This window comes from Leptonychotes weddellii, chromosome 8 (genome assembly GCF_054177405.1).
Source record: "Leptonychotes weddellii isolate Sample4059 chromosome 8, ASM5417740v2, whole genome shotgun sequence".
Classification (NCBI taxonomy): domain Eukaryota; kingdom Metazoa; phylum Chordata; class Mammalia; order Carnivora; family Phocidae; genus Leptonychotes; species Leptonychotes weddellii.
This window is the reverse complement of record NC_138376.1, coordinates 72,034,142-72,053,716: the sequence shown is the minus strand read 5'-3', so window position 1 is coordinate 72,053,716 and position 19,575 is coordinate 72,034,142. Positions and strand designations below refer to the sequence as shown.

At 37.7% G+C, this 19,575-nt stretch overlaps 1 protein-coding gene across 1 annotated transcript in view; it reads right to left on the bottom strand.

Moving 5' to 3' along the window:
* Positions 1-19,096, bottom strand: part of FUT9 (fucosyltransferase 9) — a 175,061-nt gene extending 155,965 nt beyond the window's left edge. The window contains exon 1 of the mRNA XM_006727560.3: positions 18,494-19,096. The gene's annotated coding sequence lies outside the window, so the exon portion shown is untranslated. The remainder of the gene's footprint in view (positions 1-18,493) is intronic.
* Positions 19,097-19,575: the final 479 nt, after the last annotated feature.

Sequence of the window (19,575 nt, the reverse complement as noted above, 5' to 3'; positions counted from 1 at the left end):
AAGGTTCCTTTAGTAACTCTATGACTTCATGTGAGCTAATTGAGTTGATGGTTACTCATTCTTCTCTGATCAGAACTTTTAGAAAACTGTAGCTCATTTGTCTGTGCCCTCTTATTTAAGTCATTTGCTTGTCTCTTCTTCCCTAAGCCACTTGAGTAATGGGCAGTTACTGCCAAAATAGCTTTTTCTTTTAAAGTTGAAAAAGTAAGAAAAATAAGGTTAATTTCACTTTCTTCATCTCTAGTCAAGAGTTTTGATAGCCTTCTTTGCACCTATTAAGCAGGCATTCTGGGCTTGATACAAGGGCAAAGTTTGGATCCAGGGCGGCAAGGGTGGGAGTATATAGGTAGGTGACAGTTTCCCAACCATAGAACTCAATTGCCTCAGTGAGTTATAAGAGTCAGACGAAGAGCCAATCTGTTCTGTGGCATCTCAAATTGATTTACATCCGTTTATTCATTTGCTAGTCTAAGAGCATTTATCATGCACTGAAACATTCACATGCTAATTTTTTTTTTCTATCCAACCCAAAGCCCATCATCCATTCTTTATTGTGTCATCACATGCTAATTTAATAGACATTTGTTGAATAAAGACAATAATTCAAGCCAATGACAGAAGAACACGCACTGTTCTTATACTCTATGGTCCATTTAGGTAATGATTTTTTATTTATTTTTTTCTATCTTTTTTGCTCTGCAGATGTGATTTTATATTGGATATCATTTCCTAGAGAAAACATGGACTATGTAAGTGGGTAATAGAGTTTTATAGTGCCTTACCATAGTATCACATACAATTATCTTTCAATAAGAGTTATAATAATGATGTACTCCTCTACTACTTTTAATAGTTATGATGATATATTTCTACCCATACCCACGTAGATACAGAGATTGTCTTTACTCCTTGGCCTGCTTCATTCTGAGGGCCGATGTACTTAAGAAAGGAACTAAAGGACAGGTGGAATCCACAAAAATCAAGAATTAAGCTAGAAATAAGAAAATACTAGGGTTTCTGGGTGGCTCAGTTGGTTAAGTGTCTGACTCTTGATTTCGGCTCAGGTCATGATATCAGGGTTGTGAAATCGAGTCCCCATGGGGCTCTGCACTGGGCAAGGAGCCTGCTTAAGATTCTCTCTCTCCCTCTGTCTCTGCCTCTCCCCACCTCAAAAAAAAAAAAAAAAAAAGAGTAAAAGAAAAAAAAAGAAATAAGAAAATACTGGAAAAATACTAGAACCAGAAATCAGATTTATCCTGCTCATTGAGCTCTGTATAGGGTTTATCTTTATCTTCTTTGCCCTAAGATTTTCTCTCCCTACTTGAAAGTCTTTGTGTTTGTCTTTATAGCACATTTAGGCATTGACATTTTCTGAATTTAGAATATTTAAAGGAGTTAGACATGCATATATGTGTGTCTATGCATTTGTGTATATATTTACCTAATTGTGTGTTTATATGTAAATATATTTACAAGTGTATGCATGTGTATTGCATTTGCATGTGTGTGTATTTGTATATATACTTACATATTTGGCAGTTTGTGTTTGTATGCACATAAGTATGTATATACGTGTGTGTATTTGAGTATCTATATGTGTATTTACTTATATTACGTATATCAGAAGACAAACAAATTTGAGAAAGTAAATAGCTCAGCTGTATAATTGTTTGGTTTAAAAAATGTACTTTCTACACTTGATCTAATATATTCTGGCCTGGTTTATGTCAATAAACTTTTTGTGTGCTTCAGGAGAATAATTTTAGGATGAAGAGAAATTGACCTTGGACAGTTTTCCAGGGATTTGGACAATTTCCAGGGTAGGTTATTAATTGTGACTCATATGTTTTCTGGACCCCACTGTATCAATTGAATGAGGAGTCATTTTCTTTTATAAGCAATTTTTATTCCATCTATGGATTGCTATACCCCATTTTAGAGATGGCTCGGTCCCGCCAGCCAAAAAAAATGCTTCTTTCAATAGAAGTCCACTGTTTAGTAGCTTTAATTAGTGATCAAGAGGTTTTCAATGAATCTTAAAGGTGAGGTCATGTAAACTAAAAAGTGTTACAATTACTTTTTCTTCCATGATATTCAACACAATATATTAGAAATTACAGAACAAAGTTTACCAGTGGTTATGAAACCTCTGACAAAAAATGGGCTTTCAATATTTTTCATACTTTCTCCAGCAGAGTGGCTTGCTTTTTAAACTTCTTTTTATCTGCATAAGGTATAATTAATTATACAGAATTTCAAATCCCACTGTAGAGAGCTGAAGACCACATGGTAATTGTTCTTAATAGCTGGATTCTTTTCCTGGTTAGCAGCATAGAAACTTCTTTCTGGGAATCACAAAATTGTCGTGCTGAGTTGAACAGGATGCAAATCTGGCCTGAAGTTTTCTAACAATTACTATAAAAATATGTACTGTTCATCTACTCCTCAGGTTGTCATTAGGAATAAAAGCGTATTATCTCAGTAGGATGCTGTTATCTCTCCAGTTACATGGTCTACCTACAGACAGGGCCTGGCTTAAATCAGGAACCTGAAATACTATGAGACCACATGGGCATGGAGATAATAATGAAACGACTCCCAGTTTTCATACCCGTTTTGGAACAGGTACTTCTGAGTGGAGGAAACATGGATAAATTTTATTGCCTGCTTTTACATATAGAAAGTTATAGTAAATTTCTTCCTGCTACATTTATTTTAAACATTGAAATTTCCAAGATATTTTTCACAGAATCTTTTCAACTAGGTATCAAGGTCACATTCAGATATTTAATATACAATATATAATCATATCTGAGTATCTAATTTCTTCCTTCCTTTCTTTTTTTCTTCCCCTAGTACTTTCTAGGTGCACCTTATTTTGCTACAAATTTAAATGCATTATGAGAAAAAAATACTGACAGAACAGGGTAAGAGACATGAAGTAAAGCAAGATCATTTATAAATTAAGTAATATAATTTAAAAATATAGGCCATAAGCCTCTTTATAGTTATCAGGGATATACACTTAACTCTGGACTTCCTTGAAATCACTGAAAGACAGAATTGTTCATTCAATACGGTCAGTAATAAAATCAGTATGACTCCTCTGAAAAAGTGTGAGAAATCGTTCTCTTGCAGATCATCATAGATAACCCTGTGTGATGTAGTGAACTGGATTTTTTAATAATATCCTTATTTTAAATTCAACAATATGTTCTATAGGGTTCAATGTAGACTGAAAACATAATGGCAAAGCATAGTTCTGTGAGATCAGTTCTGGAAGAGGTGAGAACAATGCACTCCTGATGCATAGGTTTTGAATTTAAAACATCTAAAGGCAGGATTGGAAAGTGGAAAACCATAGGCCAAGTTTGGCAACAGATCTATTGCATTTTTTTTTTTTTTTGCCAGAGAGAGAGACAGCTAAAGAGGGAACACGAGCAGGGGCAGAGGGAGAGGGAGAAGCAGGCTACCTGCGGAGCAGGGAGCCCGATGCGGGGCTCGATCCTAGGACCCTGGGATCATGACCTGAGCTGAAGGCAGACGCTTAACGACTGAGCCACCTAGGTGCCCCAGATCTATTGCATTTGTCTAATTATTTTTATTTCATTAGTTGTAATGACTAGGGATCAGTGCCTCTCAAACTAATTGCAATGAAGCACTAGTTTTGTTTTTAAATATCCTATCCTTCATGAATCAGTTTTTAAAATATCATTAGAAATACATTACTAGATGGGGCGCCTGGGTGGCTCAGATGGTTGGGCGTCTGCCTTCGGCTCGGTGCATGATCCCGGAGTCCTGGGATCGAGCCCCGCATCCGGCTCCTTGCCCAGCGGGAAGCCTGCTTCTCCCTCTCCTTTTACTGCTCCCCCTGCTTGTGCTCTCTCGTTCTCTCTGTCGGATAAATAAATAAAATCTTAAAAAAAAACAAAAACAAATACATTACTAGAAAAAAAGAAAATAAAAAAAGATTTAAAAATACAAGCCTATATTTTCTTTTGTTAGACTGAACACATATAAATTAATTCCAACTTGCCATAAAATTCTCTAAATGCTTCCTCTCAGTTTCTGTATCTCTCATGGGCCCATAAGAAACACTTTGCAAAACAGTCTGGACCTGCAAAACATGCTTTGAGCAGCACCTCTGTCTCCAGGATGTCAATCACTTCCCTTACTCCACTTTCCCTTGTGACCCTGTGTCTTACCCAGACCCACTTTATTCATTTACATTATGGGCTTAGCAACTGGGATTAGCTAAATTTTGGACCCTGGGGCAATAGTCAATTCTCCAAAAAATGCTAATTCACATAACTAAGCTTTGAATGAATACTAGATGAAATGGGGTCAAAGTTATACTTCCTGTCAAGTTACTAGGGTACAAATATTCTACAGTACCATCTGAGGATACACTATCTGTTAAGTAAGTAATGTGCAGTTGGTAGGGGTAAATAATCTTTTAAAAGGCCATGTTGTTATACTAGGTTTTATTCTTAGAAGGCAGCCACCCCAACTCTACATGGAGGTATAGTTTGACCTATTATAAAGGTCAAATGAAATAACATATATCAACACTTTGGAATAATGCAAAATGTATTTGCATAAATTATTTGTGTACATACATGTACAAATGTTCAAATGGCAAGGAGTTAAAAATAAGTGAAATAACCATTATTGTACTCTGTATAATTTTTGAGGTATCAATTGACATATACTCTACTTTTACATGAATTACAAACCCCCCAATATATTGTCCTTATTGTATTATGGACAGTCAATTATCTCTTAGAGAAATTAAAACTTCTAAAAATCTTTGATATTTAACTTTATTTTTACCATTACTGAAGCTCTTCATGTTTTTATGTAGGTCCATGTTTCTGTCTGGTATTTTATTGTACCACATGAAGAATCTTTTTTTAATATATGTGTACTTTGTTTGTATAGTTATCTTGTTTGGAGTTTTCTTGACTTCTTGGATATGTAATTTGATGACTTTCATTATTTTTAAAAATTTTCAGGAAAAATCTTGCCTGTTTTTATAAAGAAAGTTTCTTCTATGTCTTTAAATATTTCTTTTGCTTTGTTCTCTCTCTCTCTCTCTTTTTTTCTAGAATTACATTATAGTACACCATTTGGTATTGTCTCAGAACTCTTGGATGTTCTATTCTGATTTTTTGTTTTTGTTTTCCTTTTACTCTTTTTGTCTCTGTTATTGTTTGTTTGGTTTTTGTTTTTCTTTTCAGTTTGTCTAATATCTAAAGACCTGTCTTCAAGTTTACAGATTATTTTTTTCTGTGAGATAAACTGAGTCAATTAATAAGCACATTGAAGAAATCTGTGATCTGTGATAACATTTTCTTTTATTTCTAGCATCTTCATTTGAATCTTTCCTATAGTTTTCATTTTTCTGCTAAAATTCTCTGTTAATGCATACTGTTCACCTGTTCCATTAGGCCCTTTCACACATTAACAATAGTTATATTAAAGTCTGTGTCTGATAATTCCAACTCTGGGCCATCTTAAATCTGGCTTTCTCCATTGCTTTGACTCTAGACAATGGTTTCTTTTTTCCTTGCATTTTTGTGTAGTTTGTCATTTGTTATTAAATGCCAAAAAATCAGGTGTAAAACAGTTGAAATCAATGAAAATTATTTATACCTGGACATAGGTCATACTTCTTCTATACTAAGCCTATTAGTTTGGGACATTGAACTCATCTAGTTATCTAGTTAGGAATTGATGTTCAGTGGACCAAAGACTTCAAAGTCCTCTAGAACTGCTTAGGATGGAAGCTGGGGCTTTGGAGGGAATGGGGTTTTTGCTTTACCTACAATGGTAGCCAATCTTCTACTCCGCACCTACTTTAATGAGGTAAGCTCCATCTTGTATTCTACCCTGCTTCTAATATTTCTTATAAGCACCTGAGGGAGGTCCACATGAAGGCACTGGTAAGTGAATTCAAAGTCCCCTTGTGTGAGAGGTTACAGAGGTCCTACGTTGTCATTCTAGCTCACATTTAGCCTTTATCAATTTGTCAAAATTTTAGCTGATTTCTTTTTAGCCACTTGTACGGTGATCAGATGTTCTTTTATTCTCTGCCACACATAACATCCCCATGACCTATTTCTTCATGGAGGGATCTACCCAGGGTTAGAAAATCTGGATATTTGTTTGCGTCATAAACTCAGCTTTCTGAGGGGTTCAAGAAAAGTTATGATTTTGTAGTTCACCTGTTTTTTTCTTTTCTTTTTTTTTTTATTGTTAGGGTGGGATATATACTCTTTTGAGCTTTGTTCAGCCAAGATAGAACAAGAATCTTTCTCTTCATGAATTTTAATTCTTGGGGGAAAGTTTTATACCACACTAACCAAATAATAATTAAAGTACAGAATTTATTTTCCAAGTATCCACTTAATATTATCATAAAAAGTATGATTTTAATTAGTTCTTCAGTGCTTGTTATATGCTGCTTCCTGCATTACTATATACTATTCTGAAAAATCCAAAATTCTCCTAGTGGCTGGAAGAATGAATGTCACTTGCTAATTATCTAATTGGAAAATACACTTGTTTCATTTGTTACAAACTGAAATGATTATGTCTTTTCAAATTATTAAGTATGGAAAATCATAACATTTATTGAATGAGAATTTATAATGCCAACCCGTGTTTTAGGGATTTCTACATATTACCTTATTCTACATTCTTTTTCTACATTCTTATTCTACAAAATTTTTATGTAATAGGAAAAAGAATGTAGGAGATACAAAGAAATTTGACTTTGGTCTCTTAGCTAGTAAATAGTCAGATGGGAATATAAACCCTGTTACGTCTGATTATAGATATATGCTTTTCCTGTATAATGCAGTGTTTCCATTGGGCACCATTTATAGCATTGGCAAATATTTGTCTTTTTTTTTTTTTTTTAAAGATTTTATCCATCTATTTGAGACAGAGAGAATGAGAGACAGAGAGCATGAGAGGGAGGAGGGTCAGAGGGAGAAGCAGACTCCCTGCCGAGCAGGGAGCCCGATGCGGGACTCGATCCCGGGACTCCAGGATCATGACCTGAGCCGAAGGCAGTCGCTTAACCAACTGAGCCACCCAGGTGCCCGGCAAATATTTGTCTTTATCAGCCTATAACTTGCTTTTTTGTCCCTCTCCTCTCTACATTGTTTTCAGGTTCTCCTGTTATTCAATATCTTCATATTTTCCTTTGTTTGTTCAAGCTCACCATTGTCATGCTTCAAACAACCTAAAGTCATTTCCTGACCTTCCATGCTTCCCATTAAATCATGTCTTTTATTTAATTCATTCCAACCTTTTTATTTTCCTAAATAACACATATATTTCATTGGTTCTGAAGTATTCATCAATGTAACAAGGTATCATAGAGACAAGACAGTCACCTAAGACCTGTTTACTATGAGGAAAATAATAAAAATTTGGTTAATCAAAATTCAATAATTTAGAATTCTTAAATTTCCAAAATGGCTCTGGAACAAAACCAGAAAATCACAGCCCCTGAATTAAAATGAAGTTGCAGTCAGCCCATGAACAACCAACAAACATAGAACAAGAACCAGAGAGCCTGTCATTTCATTTGATTCTTCAAGTTCATGGCACAGAAAGCAGCTGTCCCTTAGAGAAAGGTTTTTGTTTATGTTTTTTGTTTTTATAACATGAGTAAGCAATAGGATGCAAAATAAATTGAAAAATTGTAGAAAAAAAGCAAGAGAGAAGCGCACCAGACTTCAGGATTGCCAGTGTTGGTTATAACACTAGGGATCGGGGTGAGGCAGTGACAGAAAATGCAAAGGTAGGCATGAATGAGCAGCAGAAATCTGAACATCAGAGAAAAAAACTCTATGACAAAGAAACGAAAAAAGAGCATCTGTGCATCAGGGCAAAGGGTGAAAGGAGGTATGCTCATCTTTAGTCTAACCCTTTAATAAAGGGGAAAGGTCAAGGCTTTGAAATTTCTATCTGAGGGTTAAAAGAGAAATCTGTCCTGGATAATATAATCAATGACACCCAAACTTTGATAATTAAACAAGGGCTTGCATTATATTTTGTGATGCCCCCATCAATTTCTAAAAGTATCCAAACTACAAAATTTTAAGTTTTCACAATAAATATGAAATAATTTTAAATGCTTCAGGATGTCACATAACTCAGAAGAAGCATCAAAATTTGGATGTTTAACATGGCTATAACTAAACCAATGGCCATTAAGAACTCCAAGATTATTACAGCTCAAATATTCTACACGTCTTCCATTCAGTTATGCCTTATGGGAGATAACTCTCTAAAATTTCCAATAATAAGTTCAATGTTAATGGATTTTATTACCTTTTGTTCACCTCCCTAAACATTGACCCACCATGCATCAATTGGGAGGCTATACACAGGGTTTTGAAGATTAATAAGCAACCAGCTTCAGAGTAATCCAGTGAGGGAAATACATATTAATATATCATGCCAAAGTGATGTCATAAAGTCATAATATGGTACAGACAAGCCTGGGCATTATACCAATGCAAAGAAAGGCATGTGTCCCAGCCTGGGGTATAGCAGATGCATATTAGAGAAAATGACAACTATGCTCAATCTTGAAGAAACAGTCTACAATTAAGCAAAATAAAACAGCAATGAGCCTTCTTCCTCTGATTATTTGGAAAAGTTTAGGTACCCCTCAAACTGTAAAGTATTAGAGAAGCATTAAATCTATGGGAAAACATGCATATACACCATTTTTATTTAATGATTTTTATTTATGATCTACTATAATTACATAAAATAGACATTTCTTATATCCTGTAGTTTGGGCTCAAATTTTCAACTTCCTGACATAGAAATGCTCAGTTCTTTACACTTTATAGCTATCTAGTCTATAGACCATAGCCCATAGAGTCAGGAACAACTAATTAAGAGTCTAATGTTGCACTTTAAATAAAATGTATTTGCTTTAAAAATTACTTTCTTAGTTTCTGTCTTAGTGAGAGATTCATTAATCTCAGGTTGTACCTGTTTAAAGCACTCCATCATTAGGAAGTAGCAAGGATGAACATATATCATACCATAGATAAAGAGGTTATCAAAACAAGCATTTGTTGAAATCTGTCATTGTTAGGAGACAATTTCCCAAGGGTCTCTCACATTGCTGCACAACTTATCAGAGAAGCACTGGCTTCTTTTGTTCTGAACTATTTTTAAAAGATGTTTGTAAAGCAAATAATCTTGGAAGATAAAACTAGCATCTCCTTCTAGAGTAAAGGGAGGCATACTTATCATCCATTATAAAAGATTTGCATTCCTTGAGTTCAGGATTCCTTTCTTGTAGAATTTAAGTATCATCTAGTTTGCTCCGTGTTGCCTTTGAAAACTAGGGCTTAGGGAACCACTGCAAAATGCTGAAACTCTTGCTACTGTTATTGCTGTGAATAATAAATTGTCCTTCATCTCTGACCCTAATGTCTTCTGCTAGCATCCATGAATCTGTGGCAGGTTTTCATGTCAGTTTGAAATAAGACTAGCATCTCAAACTCTTCAGGGTTTTTGATAATTTTGGTAATAAGGATGGGATGTTGACAGAGACATGGTTTTCTTTCTTGAAAAGGAAGGATGAGGGTCTCACAGGTCCATTAATGGGATTTGAGGGAGGTCTATGGGAATCAGTAGCAAATTATATAATCAACTGGGCAATAATGGTCCTCCACTGTTTTGCCTGTGAATTAAGGAGGTTGGGTAAGCTAAGTAACAGGAACTAGGTAAAATATAGATGGCAAAATGCTGTTCTGTTGTTAACTCTCCTCTAGGTGGAAAGACTTCCTTGCCAATCTGGTGGTCAGCTTCTGATCTGCAGCACAACTTACAATTAATACTAAGATTTGTACTGGGTAGGCAGAAGGTTGTTTCCTATTTTAGACAATAGAGGGATGCACTCACATATTGAGTATGAAAAGGAGGATTCCATAACAGTATCCAGGTGAATCATTAGAACTTTGGTTCACATGAGAAAGAAGGAGGCAAGGAGAACATTGTTAATTGAGGAATACTGGCAGGTAGTAGGTTGTCTTAAGACTATACCTCTCCTTCATTTTATCATGCCAAATATATCCATTTAGAAGTAACAGTAAAATTGCTCAGCTTTTTTTTTTTTCTTTTACAGTGAGTTCTAGTTGCTATAAGGGAGTTTTAGCTTTCTTGGGGAGATTTTGCAGGGATAGAGAAACTCCTTTGGGAAACCACAGATGAAGCTTTGACTAGTATCTGAACTCTTACTGCACTGGATGGAGTTTAGAATTCTGGTGAAGTTGATCTACTGGAGAATTAGAAAGAGACAAAAAGAAAAAAAAAAAAGAAAGAAAGAAAAAGAAAGTGACCCAAGCAAATCTAGATAAATACTTGAGGTCACCACCACTGTGCAGGAAAACTCCCTCAGCCTTGATGTTAAAACCATTAAAAACTTATGAGGTGTTATCTAGACAACAGGGCAACTAATGCCCCAAATTAATATGGAGTCCATAAAGAAGGTCACCACTGTGTGAGCCAAGATTGAGCAAACCAAAGGTTCACTGACAAAATATCAGTGTGGCTGTGGTTTCTGAGTCCAGGGATTTTTAAGGCTAAAATAGATGGTGTCAGCCATGAGGACCTTGCTCCTCCACACACAAAGTATTGGAAGGACCAAAAATATTCAAAATTCATTTGGTTATGCCATAAGCCATCTTCATGTCACTTGAAACTAAAAATACATATGAAGTCTCTCTCCTTTCCTGCTCCCTGATTCCTCTCTGTCCCTCTACTTTGACCTATGGTTTAAAGAGAAACAAGTTATCTCTATCCCCAAGAGGGATCAAAGGACATATGCATCCACCTGAGTATGCTAGAAAATTTCAAATGGAAGGGGATATCAAACTTATATAGATGTGCTGGATATGAAGCCTCAAGTCACTTTCTTACCTGGATCTATAGAACACTCAGATTTAGCTAATGGCATTAAGGCAGAGTTCACAATGGAAAAGGCAAGCTAACATGATCTTGTGGATAGACTTTGGGACCAATTTAATGTACTATTTTTGTTGTTTCTATCTCTGATTGTATGGTAAAAATTAATGTGTTATATGCTTATATTTCATCATACATAGCACCTGAGAAGATTGTCACAATTGGGAAAGGCCATATGTAGAGAAGTGTTAATGGAATATGCAAATCATTTCCCAGTCTTCTTTCTGTTTCTTCCCAGATGGTCCAACAAAACCAGTATAAAATCCCAGGAGGACAAAAGGAAATCACAGCCCTGATTACAGACCTGAAGACAACATGGGTAGTAAGAGATGCAGTATCTTAACACAACAGCTCAATATGGATAATGAAAAAGACAGAATTGGAAGCTTAGAATGGATTATCACCAACTGCTCATGTAACTGAATCCACTGCACAGACTAAACATTTGCTGTATTACACTGGACTGTGTCAATGCCTTCTTTTCTATCCCACTAACCCCTGAGGACAATGTTTAACTTACATTCATGTGTCATGACAATGAGTATACATTTGTAGCAACTCCCCATGTTCCAACAGGTTATCTCCAGGGATAGCTAAATTCCTCTGCCATTTGCCATTAGTAGGTGGGCAGCATGAGTGCCTCTACACTCTATTATACAAATCTTTAACTCTGTAATGATATCCTGTTTATGGCAAAGTCAGAAGTTTCCATCAGGAATGTCTTGACTGTGATATCACATATACTAAAGTGGCTAATAAACCCTGACAGAATTCAGGGCTCTGCTTGTCAAATAAAGTTTCTTGGGACTGTACAGGCAGATTTGTAATATTCAATCCCTCTGGCAGTCAACGGAAAACTTCTCTCTATTCAACTCCAACCAACAAGAAAGGTGCTCAGAATTTTACTGGAATCTGTGGGCATTAGAGATAGTATGTACCTCACTTGGATATTCTACTTGGACTTTCATATCAGCTAATCCAAAAATTGGCATCCTTTAACTGAGGCCCAAATGTATACTCCCTGTTGGAAGTTGTCAAGCAAGCTGTGAGATGCTCTCTACATTTGAAGTCCCACATCTCTAATAAATCTGTGAGATACAGGTCTCTGTGACTAACAATATTGCTGACAGAAGCCTCTGGAAAAGGCAGACAAGTTCTACTTACAGGCCCCCCTTGAGGTTTTGGACTGGTCACCTCCTTAACATGGAGGGAACATATCATTTTGGGGTGAGTCAACTCAGACTCAGTGACTAACACTGTGAGAAAGGGTTCTATAGACCTTTTTATCAAATGGAAATGGTATATTCAAGCTCTCAGCTTGTCTGGCTCCTGGGGCATCTCAGTTTTACATGAAAAAAATGGCTCTCCCAAACGGTTACAAGGGTCCTAAATTTAACTCTGCTGAATCTGCCATTCCCCGCCAGACAGCTCTGACCATGATTTGATCTATATTCCTTATTCCCCTTAATATTAGCAAGGAAATGTATTAGAAATAGCAGGGGATGGCCCCAGGTTCTGCATTTCCTATGTAAATACCTATCAACACCTCTGGCTGTGTTTCCACTCCCATTTCTGTAAGTATTGCTTACAGTGGGGCAGACAAATGCCACCAGGCTATTGACATGGACAGATACGACAAGTTAAGATTGTCTGTCCTCATGTAGTTCCTCCAAAACAAGGTCTAGGATCAATTATTCATGCTTAGAGAGTAAAAATCTCAGACCCTTTATGGGTCTTGAAATAGCCAGTTGTCTCCTACAGTCAAAGCACAAAGCCATCATTATCACTAACAGCCCCATGTCCCATGTCCCTTTGTATCACACAGTCATACCTGCTCAATAAATGTTCATTATTAGAGTGAATAAGATACGGAAATTTAAAATTACCTATTTAAATTTATTTTGCTAAAGCAGTTTGTAAACTTTTATTGTTTAATCCATATTACATATATTGTTCACTGTCTCCATCATTTCTTCCCTCTTTTGTACATTTCCCTTGAAATATTCCTTGAAGATTTAAGTTTCTTAAAAGACAAACTTGACATTTCAAATTTATGTTAAATGTATATATTTAGTTATGTTTCTTTTAAAAAATACCTTATGACCGATGAAGATGGAATCAACGATTGGCTTCATTAGTATGGGGCTATCTATATTAGTTCATAATAATAGGTTCCTGCATTATCAAAACAAAAATCTTTGTCAGAGTAAAATTAATATGGGAAGCAATGGAAACATACGCATTTTTAAGGACATAGATTATTTTTTTGCCAAGATTTAGTCACGGCAAACCTCCATCAATTTTGGCAAGGCATATTAAGACTAAGTTGTAGTCTTTTTGATTTTTTCTTTGGACATCCTTGTTCAGTAACATGGTGGCTGCCCTAGGTTTTGGCCACCTGGTGTCCTATTGTTCCTTTCTGTTTGTTCTTATCTGTCTCTCCAGTTATATTGTAAGCTTCTTGAGGTCAGAACCTACATCACATTCATCCTGTGTCTGTAGTCACCACTTCAGTTCTTGCCATGTAGTAGTCCCTCAATAAGAGGAGGCTGAATTACATTCCAAAGAAATTAGGCTATGGGAGCCTTAGAGACGTAGTGATTCTTTCAGCTAAATCTATGTTTTGGTTGGTTTAAAGAAGGCCATTTCCTAAGCCAAGGCTTTCCCCTCAGCCTTTGAACCAGCAGTCGGAAGTCACAGGTTCCCCTAACTTCAATCAACCTAGACACACCTAGACAACGCAGTATTCTTCCAGATAAAGTAATTGAGAAACAATTTATATTACCATGTTGCTCTTCCTAGGTGAGATGGCCCTGATAAGCCACCATCACCAAGAATACATTTGAAAGTTTATCTCTTACTGGTAATGATGATGGTTCCCCATTGATTCATTCACTTTCACTGATCTGTCTGGCCATCAGTGAAGAGAATGCTCAAAGTGCCAGGATTTTCAATTGCAGACTTGGAACTTTGTGAAACAAATTTATCTTCCCTGACCACCTGAGCTATTCACAGGCTACAGTGACAAATAAAACAAAACAAAAACAAAAAGTCTGTGTGTGGATGCATAAACTTCCTCTGTGATAACAAAAAGACTGAATATACAGAGATAAAACTACAAGTTGATTTCCCCAGTTTTACTTACAGAAGCCAAAATGTGTTTTTAGGGATATTTTTCAACAAACTATCTATTAAAAGGTAAAATGAAAGTGTCCAGGACATATGATTACCATGAAAGAAACCTATATGGGTGAAGAATTTATGATGAAAATTAAGCAAAAATATTAAAATATGTTTAGGTAAATAAACCAGTTACAGTTAAATTTTCAAAACATTTCCCAAGCTTTAACCTGAAGCTGGAAAAGACTGAGCAGAAAAATATTGCTTTCAACTATGATGATGACAGGACTGGGCATTCCCTGAAGAAACACAGATTTTCATTTCATTTAACTTTTAGCTTTCATTGATCTTCAAACTGATTTTTCCCTTATTACTTTCTTAAAATAAAATAAGAAGGAAAATTTATTTTTATTTTATAGAAAGGCATACAGCATGGAGTCAAGAGACCTGGATTCTAATTCTGTTTCTATTAACTATTTAAGAACCTTGGGTAAGATACAATAAAATGATGGGAATGGAATGCTCTCTACATCCTCTAATCGATATCTAAATTCTGTGATTCCTTCTATTAAGAATGCCAAACATTCTATTTGCAGCTACATGAATAAAAGTCAATCTCACATGGTCACATGTAAAATCACAGAAGCTAAACATTTCTATTTAAATCTAAATATTTCTTTTCTGCAAGAATTTCAATTGTTTATTTGATCTTATGAGAGTATCACTTTGAAATCATATTAAACTTTGGTTAAACCATTATGCTAGTTTTGAAATATTAATTTTGTTTTTTTGTTCCTTGAGAATTTGTTGTTAAATATTCTCTTTCCCTATGGAATAAGGGTAGAAAGCATAGCCATTTGTAAACACTGAGGTAGTAATTTGATATTTACAAATAAAATATGAGGATTCTTTTGAATTCATAAAATTTGAGGCATTTAATAATATACAGATCCTTGTGAATTGTAAATAAAAATGCAAAAATCCATAAAATTGAATAATACACCCAGAAATGTAAGTAGAAAAATATACTAGATATATATTAAGCTATGAAAGTACTTTATATAGTTATCCCTTAACTGAATCTTCTTGCCTTCATAAAATACTAAATCACCTGGCTCTCTATTTAACACTGTAATTTTAGGTGTGTGTGAATATGTGTGTTTTCCTTCTTTCAAGGTTTTGTTTTTAAGCTTGTCTAGAATTTTACTTAGGTCAATTAATTTACATAAAACAGTTTGCCTATAATCTCCGGGTTTTACTGAATAAAATAAATGCGCCACTTCTTTAAAAAAAATGTTTTTTATTGCTGTAATTAAAGAAACTTTTCTTAAAATCAAAGTTGGAAAAAAGCTGTTATCCCAAATACCAAAAAAATAGAACTTGTATTTAGTTACTTGAACTTGAGTAAAAAATTTAAGCAAGTATTCATTGTTTTTATCCTTTATCTCTCCCTTCCTGCCTGAGTTCTCTTCCTTAGCACACCACCACCCAACACCACCACATACACAAGCCAAAAGATGGTTTCACATAATAGGTTTCAACTAATACAATCTATTGGTGAAATAATCTATATCATTTCCACATTTTTAAATTTCTCTTTACCAATATTTAATCTCTCTTTACTATTGTAAACATTTAATATAGACCCATCCCATCCTCTAGGTGGCACATAATAGTGAATATTATAAAATATAACTTAATGATATTCAAAGATATGCCATTTAAATATTGGTATGCCTTGTCTCCGGCAAGTGTTACATTTAGCTGCTTTGCATAATGACAATGACATTAAACTTAGGTAGATCTTGAGTTCCAGTTCATCAAGAGTTCTTAAGCAGAATTCCTGCCATAATTTATGGCAGATTAATTATTTGCATTTTCCTAGACAATTCTGAGACCATTTTAATATTGCATGTATATAAGCACACATCCTCACAAAAGGTATGTTGAGACATTTCTGACATTGTCTAGAATTTGACATTAATTAGAATTATGTTAGCATATATCGCTTGCATTTATCATTTACACAAATATGGGCAATAACTGATCAAAGTCAACATTGCTCCTTGCTTCGCTTTTTGTTCAATTAGGATGTATCTTTTCCAATACAGATTCATTGGTGTTGGACATATTGCATACAGTAAGCATCCACTGTTATCCCAAGGGTAAAAGGATTTAGAGAAAAAGAAATGACCTTTTGATTCAGCTCATAACTCATACCTACTATCTATCCACTTCATATGACCACATGTACATATTTGTAGTCATTGTAAGTTTAAATACTTGGTTTTGAATATTATTCTTAGTCAAGCATTAAGTTTAAACAACTAAAATTTCCAAATTTAGAAAACCAACAATAAAGTCATTACTCATAGCTTCTCCTGACTTTAGATGCAGCTCTCCACATTTACTTAAAACCATCCCTTGTCAGTGACTTGCTCACTGCATTTTTGCCTATGTCACAAGAAAAGAGAAATAAAGGCTCGAATACAGCTTGAGTTAAAACAAAATAAAAAAAAAAATTCTTGACATTGAATAAGGCAAGATTTCAAGGCAATCCTCACTAGACAAATTCTCAAAATAATTGCTCAACTTTCTCCTATTTCTTGTGTAGGCAGAGACTTGCTAGTTTAAGGTGAGAGCATGCGTCTCTCTGCATCAACTGTGAGAGCAAGAAAGCCAATTTAATTTTTATTTCTTCAAAATTAGTTAAAATGATAATAATATTACCAGGAAATTTATATTCACACACTACATACTCAAATGGGGCACCTTTTAAAGTTTTGACATTTATTTCTGAATACTCTTATCTGCTTGAATTAGAGCACAAGCCCTATGACGAATGGTCCTGTTAGAGTAAAATATGCAGAAAATAATATATTTTCATCACTTCTTTAAAAAACTAAATCATAAATTGGTGTGAGCAATTTTGTTTTTTAAGATTGCAATACATAGGGAATCGGGAATACAAATTTTAGTATTTAGATAATCTCTCCCCGTGCTCATTCATTCCTTCATCTCCCTTGCTCATATTCATTCATTGAACACAACTCCCTGTTTTCTCTCAAGCCAACTAGGAAGACTAAAACGTTAAACGTAGTTTCAGAAGGAAGGGCAGCTGCCCTAAGAAAACTTCTACAAAAAGACTGTCTGGATGCTAAGATACTGCACGACGCCAGCACTGAAACCGTGCAGGAGCTTTTTAGTACACGTTTTCTGATCCTACTATATCCCTCTCTTAGCCATTAAACCTATAGAAAAATAAGGGCTTTGGCTTATTGCAAATTCAAAGATTTTAAAGAGTGAGTTTGGTGCCACTCTCCTCTCCTTCAAGGAAAAGCTTCTTATCCTCAAGAGTTGCTGAGCTTTAGATAGTGCTGTTGCTGAAGAAGATTCATCACCCAGTCAGGTGCATGGTTCTCAACCTAGAACCAAGACCGATTCCAGAGAAAACAGGTAAAACAGGGGCGTTCCCTGTGTCAGCTAAGAAGCCTTTAAAACTGAATAGAATAAATCCGAGCAGGGTAAAAAGGTGTGCTCTTTAAAACAACAGTAACAAAAAGTTTAGTCGCAAAAGGTTTGGGGTGTGTTTTTTTGTTGGTGGTGGTGGTGGTGGGGTTTTTTGTTTGTTTGTTTGTTTTGTTTTTTGTCTTTCTGTTTTCATGCTTGATCATACCCTAAACAACCCAGGTGCTGAGAAACACACAAAGTAACTGTACACAAGCCAGGATCGCCGCGTGTCTGTGCCAGTTTCCTGAGGTGACTGTCAGAAAAGCAGACAGAAAAGAGGCAGCATCGTGTCTAGGGAATGAGGTCAGAATTCACCGGATGGACCATTGGCTCTGCGAAGGAATACCGCGGGACAGTGGGGCTCGAGAGCCAGGCTTTGTAAAAGGAGGGAAGATGGGTCAAGGGCTGACTTTGTGGAGAAGGCTTTGTCGGCGCGAGACCGGGTGAAGGGTGGCAGATGGGGTGGGGGGGGAGCGTTTGCCAGCTGGCAGAAGCGGGAAATCAGAAGAGAGAAACGCGGGGACCATGAGGGCAGAGAAGACCCCGTTTGGGGTGACGGGAGGGTCAGGGCCATCCACTGCCACTGCTAGTGTGGGAGCTCGGGAGCTGGAAGGTGAGGCGGGACCGCGAGGTGTCGGCTGCAGTCCCCGGCAGGGAAGGAGAGGGGTTCAGGTTGCCAGCAGGTAGAGTTGAAATCAAACAGCCCCTCGGGGACCACGGAGCAGCGCCCTCCCGAGACCCCTGCCTCGAGGTTGAGGAATCACAGCAGGTGGTTTGTGGTACCTCCTAAAGCTAGGGATGTTCACTCAGCGCCCAGCCTGGGGTGCCCGAGCCCCGCGCTCTCCAGGTTACTCACCGGTCCTGGCAGGAAAGCGCCATCCGGGCGCGCGCGAGGGTTGCGCAGCGCAGGCGGCAGGCAGGGCCCGGCTGCGGTGGCGGCGCTGTCCTAGGCGCGGGACTGGAGCCTGGGGACACCGAGGCGGCGACAACGGCGGCGGGGGCGCAGGGAGCTGCGGGCGGGGAGGGCTGTGGATCCGGAGCTGCTGCGCCGCGCGCGCTCTCTGCCCATCTCCAGCTCCGCTGAAGCGGCTACTGCTGCTGCCGCGGGAGGGGAGGGAGCCGAGGGGGAGGGGAGGAGGCACGCGGCAGGGAAGGAGGGAGGGAAAGAGGGGAGGATGGGGGAGAGCGAGGGGAGAAGGGGAGATGATCACCCAGAGTGGAGAGGAGGAGGGGAGGGAGGCGCGCACGAGCTCAGCAAAGGTTCCCACCAGAAGAGCTCGGGGAGGAGAAACGCTAGATGAGGAGATGGGTCACTCCCCCGCCCCCCACCTTCCCTCCGCTCCTTCCCCCTTCGCGCCCTTTCCTTGGGCTCTTCCTCGCGTAGCTCGGGCTGGGGGTTACCCAGGCTCGGCTGGAGCCGGGGCTTCTGCGCGCTGGTGAGAGTGCTGAGCCCCAGGGGCGGCCGCGACAGCTCTCCGCGTCACCGGCCTGAAGCACCTGTGTGCGCGCACACACCGCCGCCGGCTCCATTGCCGCGGCTTTCCGGCCGGGATCTGCGGGCAGTTGCTCTCCCTCTCTTCCCTTTCTGGTCAGATTATGATCTTGCATGTGCATCCATGACATCTGTGTCGTGCCCCTACTGCAGTTTGCTTCCTGGGCGCTCTTTGGCACAGGGTGTCCGGCCAGAAGGCGCCGTCAGGGAGCTCAATGCAGGCAACCATCGCCGGCTCCTTGGAGCTGTTTCCTGGTTAAGGGTGGCGGTGTGTGCTTGCCGCCGGGGTTGACTAGCTAACGAGGTTAAAAAAGAAGAAGGAAGGAAGGAAGGAAAGAAGGAAGGAAGGAAGGAAGGAAGGAAGGAAGGAAGGAAGGAAGGAAGGAAGGAAGGAAGGAAGAAGAAAGAAAAAAAAAAAATCTTATGACCTGGTTGCCTGGAATAAT